This window comes from Oncorhynchus tshawytscha, linkage group LG21, assembly GCF_018296145.1.
Source record: "Oncorhynchus tshawytscha isolate Ot180627B linkage group LG21, Otsh_v2.0, whole genome shotgun sequence".
NCBI classification, from domain to species: domain Eukaryota; kingdom Metazoa; phylum Chordata; class Actinopteri; order Salmoniformes; family Salmonidae; genus Oncorhynchus; species Oncorhynchus tshawytscha.
The window spans coordinates 25239724-25245723 of NC_056449.1; positions in this window are offsets into that span (position 1 = coordinate 25239724).

The window sequence follows — 6000 nt, forward strand, 5'->3', positions numbered from 1 at the left end:
AAGTTAACAAGTTTGCTAAAATGAGCTTGTTTGTCAAAGTCTCTCACAGCCATAACATAGCTGTGCATCTTGTGGCTACACACACAGGCAGCGAAGACAGGTCTGTAGTGAGTAAACAGCTCAGAGGTCTGTCCAAAGTGGAGAGATGGCCCACCACAACCTACGCCTACGAGCTAAACCACTGTGAACCGGCTCACCACTTGACAAGCGTGGGCGTGCAAAACATGCCAGCAACACTGCTGCAAAACAAAAGAGCAAAAGTATATTGAAATGGCCAGCAAGGTTTGACTCATATTGACTGGTCCTTATGACTGTTGATGAACACATGCATGCAGGTGTACACACATTCGTACAAATGCACACATTCTTTTATTTAGATAAATCACAAAGGAAATGTTACAAAGCCCTACAGATCATTACAGATGCTTGGTCATACAGTCCACATGAGTCATGTTCGTGTTCTCTTCTGTACAGGGTTGGGGAGTAACTGATTATATGTCAAAATGTAATTGGTTATGTTACAACCAAAAATATTGTAATCAGATTACAGATACTTTTAAAAACAAGATGATTACTTCTTGGATTACTTTAAAATTCATAAATATTCAGATGTTTGCAAAAAATTACTTAAACCTTTCTGTTTTCTCAATGACATTCAATTCAGCATTGAAAAAAGTTAACATGTGTTCCAACTGAGCGAGTCTGACCACAAGTCAGAGACCAATATGATGACACACTAAGTGCGTTTGATGGATCCGTTTTGTCTTCTTCTCAAAGCCTCCTAAAGGGGAAAGTTATCCAAAAGTGACGGAAAGTAATCTGATTAAATGACTGAGATTAGAAATGTCATGATAAAATATTTAATTAGTTGTCTTCCTCAAATGAAGGGGATGATGACGAAATCTTTGCAAGAGTGAGGGAATCTGATTTCATTGATCCTCAACTCGCAGTGCAGTCATTGCATACAGGGTAAGTGGTGTTCACCGTGAGTTAGCCTGACCCCGAGCAGGTTCGTTCAGAAGGATTCGTTGAGTTAGAAATTTTCCTGGATAAAAGGTGAGCAATTGCATTTGACTGGCTATCCTGAGATGAACTCAGAGTTGACCAAAGTTACCTCGCTAACTCCTCAAACCTGCTTTGTAGGATACCCCTCAGTGATGGTGTGACCCCTTTGTTACTGTTTAAACTGCATATTTACACTTGAAACAAAACATACAACCTTGGAACATGCTTGACACGCACACACGCTTACACACAAACACACAGGTCTACACACCAACAGCAAACATACAGGGACACGCACAGTACACACACAGAGAGACACTTATTTCCATCCTGCATACTCCATCACTTGCTCCCATACTGTCACACCCTGATCGGTTTCACCAGTCTTTGTGATTGTCTCCACCTCCCTCCAGGTGTCGCCCATCTTCCCCATTATACCCTATGTATTTATACCTGTGTTCTCGGTTTCTCTGTTGCCAGTTAGCTTTGTTTCTTCAAGCCTACCAGCGTTTTTCTCTCTTTTCCTATCTCTCGATTTGTTTGTTTTCTAGTTTTTTTAGGGCTACTCTAGTCATATAGGAACTAACTATGGTCATGTAGGGACTAACTATAGTCATATAGGGACTAACTATAGTCATATAGGGACTAACTCTAATCGGATAGGGCTAACTACAGTCGTGTAGGGTTAACTACAGTCGTATAGGGACTAACTCTAAACGTATAGGGCTAACTACAGTCGTATAGGGACTAACTCTAATCGTATAGGGCTAACTATAGTCGTATAGGGCTAACTGTAGTCGTATAGGGCTAACTACAGTCGTATAGGGCTAACTACAGTCGTATAGGGCTAATTGTAGTCGTATAGGGCTAACTATAGTCGTATAGGGCTAACTATAGTGGTATAGGGCTAACTACAGTCGTATAGGGCTAACTATAGTCGTATAGGGCTAATTATAGTCGTATAGGGCTAACTATAGTCGTATAGGGCTAACTATAGTCGTATAGAGCTAACTACAGTCGTATAGGACTAACTATAGTCATACAGGGCTAAGTCTAGTCATATAGGTCTAACTACAGTCATATAGGGCTAATTATAGTCGTATAGGGCTAACTGTAGTCGTATAGGGCTAACTATAGTCGTATAGGGCTAACTACAGTTGTATAGGGCTAACTACAGTCGTATAGGGCTAACTATAGTCGTATAGGGCTAACTACAGTCGTATAGGGACTAAGTCTATTCATATAGGTCTAACTACAGTCGTATAGGGCTAACTATAGTCGTATAGGGCTAACTATAGTCGTATAGGGCTAACTATAGTCGTATAGGGCTAACTACAGTCGTATAGGGCTAACTATAGTCGTATAGGGCTAACTACAGTCTATAGTCATAGGGCTAACTAGTCAGTCTAACTACAGTCATATAGGGCTAACTATAGTCGTATAGGGCTAACTATAGTTGTATAGGGCTAACTACAGTCGTATAGGGCTAACTACAGTCGTATAGGGCTAACTACAGTCGTATAGGGCTAAATATAGTCATATAAGGTTAAATATTGTCGTATAGGGCTAACTATAGTCATACAGGGCTAAGTCAATCATATAGGTCTAACTACAGTCGTATAGGGCTAACTATAGTCGTATAGGGCTAACTATAGTCGTATAGGGCTAACTATAGTCGTATAGGGCTAACTATAGTCGTATAGGGCTAACTATAGTCGTATAGGGCTAACTACAGTCGTATAGGGCTAACTACAGTCGTATAGGGCTAACTATAGTCATACAGGGCTAAGTCTAGTCATATAGGTCTAACTACAGTCGTATAGGGCTAACTATAGTCGTATAGGACTAACTATAGTCGTATAGGGCTAACTATAGTCGTATAGGGCTAACTACAGTCGTATAGGGACTAACTCGGACTAAAATAGTATAGGGCTAACTACAGTCAGTAATATAGGGCTAATTAAGTCGTATAGGGCTAACTATAGTCGTATAGGGCTAACTGTAGTCGTATAGGGCTAACTATACGTATAGGGCTAACTCGTATAGGGCTAACTACAGTCGTTTAGGGCTAACTACAGTTGTATAGGGCTAACTACAGTTTTATAGGGACTAACTCTAGTCGTATAGGGCTAACTACAGTCGTATAGGGCTAACTATAGTCGTATAGGACTAACTATAGTCATATAGGGCTAAGTATAGTCGTATAGGGCTAACTATAGTCGTATAGAGCTAACTACAGTCGTATAGGACTAACTATAGTCATACAGGGCTAAGTCTAGTCATATAGGTCTAACTACAGTCATATAGGGCTAATTATAGTCGTATAGGGCTAACTGTAGTCATATAGGGCTAACTATAGTCGTATAGGGCTAACTATAGTCGTATAGAGCTAACTACAGTCGTATAGGACTAACTATAGTCATACAGGGCTAAGTCTAGTCATATAGGTCTAACTACAGTCATATAGGGCTAATTATAGTCGTATAGGGCTAACTGTAGTCGTATAGGGCTAACTATAGTCGTATAGGGCTAACTACAGTTGTATAGGGCTAACTACAGTCGTATAGGGCTAACTAAGTCGTATAGGGCTCTAAACGTATAGGGCTAACTACAGTCGTATAGGGCTAACTACAGTCGTATAGGACTAACTACAGTCGTATAGGACTAACTATAGTCGTACAGGGCTAAGTCTAGTCATATAGGTCTAACTACAGTCGTATAGGGCTAACTACAGTCGTATAGGGCTAACTACAGTCGTATAGGGCTAACTATAGTCGTATAGGGCTAACTATAGTCATACAGGGCTAAGTCTAGTCATATAGGTCTAACTACAGTCGTATAGGGCTAACTATAGTCGTATAGGGCTAACTATAGTCGTATAGGGCTAACTACAGTCGTATAGGGCTAACTACAGTCGTATAGGGCTAATTATAGTCGTATAGGGCTAACTATAGTCGTATAGGGCTAACTATAGTCATATAGGGCTAACTACAGTCGTATAGGGCTAACTACAGTCGTATAGAGCTAATTATAGTCGTATAGGGCTAACTATAGTCGTATAGGGCTAACTATAGTCATATAGGGCTAACTACAGTCGTATAGGGCTAATTATAGCTAACTCGTATAGGGCTAATTATAGTCGTATAGGGCTAACTATAGTCATATAGGGCTAACTACAGTCGTATAGGGCTAATTATAGTCGTATAGGGCTAACTACAGTCGTATAGGGCTAACTACAGTCGTATAGGCTAACTACAGTCGTATAGGGCTAACTACAGTCGTATAGGGCTAACTACAGTCGTATAGGGCTAACTACAGTCGTATAGGGGCTAACTACAGTCGTATAGGGCTAACTACAGTCGTATAGGGCTAACTACAGTCGTATAGAGCTAATTATAGTCGTATAGGGCTAACTACAGTCGTATAGGGCTAACTACAGTCGTATAGGGCTAACTACAGTTGTATAGGGCTAATTATAGTCGTATAGGGCTAACTACAGTCGTATAGGGCTAACTACAGTCATATAGGGCTAACTGCAGTCGTATAGGGCTAACTACAGTCGTATAGGGCTAACTATAGTCCTATAGGGCTAACTATAGTCGTATAGGGCTAACTACAGTCGTATAGGGCTAACTATAGGGCTAACTACAGTCGTATAGGGCTAACTATAGTCGTACAGGGCTAAGTCTAGTCATATACAGTCGTATGTAGGGCTAACTACAGTCGTATAGGGCTAACTACAGTCGTATAGGGCTAACTATAGTCGTATAGGGACTATAACTAACTAGTCGTATAGGGCTAACTATAGTCGTATAGGGCTAACTACAGTCGTATAGGGCTAACTACAGTCGTATAGGGCTAACTATAGTCATACAGGGCTAAGTCTAGTCATATAGGTCTAACTACAGTTGTATAGGGCTAACTATAGTCGTATAGGGCTAACTATAGTCGTATAGGGCTAACTATAGTCGTATAGGGCTAACTACAGTCGTATAGGGCTAACTATAGTTGTATAGGGCTAACTACAGTCGTATAGGGCTAACTACAGTCGTATAGGGCTAATTATAGTCGTATAGGGCTAACTATAGTCGTATAGGGCTAACTATAGTCGTATAGGGCTAACTATAGTCGTATAGGGCTAACTACAGTCGTATAGGGCTAACTAACTATAGTACAGTCGTATAGGGCTAACTACAGTCGTATAGGGCTAACTACAGTCCTATAGGGCTAACTATAGTCGTATAGGGCTAACTATAGTCGTATAGGGCTAACTACAGTCGTATAGGGCTAACTATAGGGCTAACTACAGTCGTATAGGGCTAACTATAGTCATATAAGGTTAAATATTGTCGTATAGGGCTAACTATAGTCATACAGGGCTAAGTCTAGTCATATAGGTCTAACTACAGTCGTATAGGGCTAACTATAGTCGTATAGGACTAACTATAGTCGTATAGGGCTAACTATAGTCGTATAGGGCTAACTATAGTCGTATAGGGCTAACTATAGTCGTATAGGGCTAACTACAGTCGTATAGGGCTAACTACAGTCGTATAGGGCTAACTACAGTCGTATAGGGCTAACTACAGTCGTATAGGGCTAACTATAGTCATACAGGGCTAAGTCTAGTCATATAGGTCTAACTACAGTCGTATAGGGCTAACTATAGTCGTATAGGGCTAACTACAGTCGTATAGGGCTAACTACAGTCGTATAGGGCTAACTATAGTCATAAAATGGTAAATATTGCCGCATAGGGCTAACTATAGTCATACAGGGCTAAGTCTAGTCATATAGGTCTAACTATAGTCATATAGGGCTAATTATAGTCATCCAGTGCTAACTCTAGTCACATAGGGTTAACGCTAGTCACATAGGGCTAACTCTAGTCATATAGGGCTAACTCTAGTCATATAGGGCTAACGTTAGTCACATAGGGCTAACTCTAGTCATATAGGGCTACCTATAGTCATATAGGGCTAACTCTAGTCATAT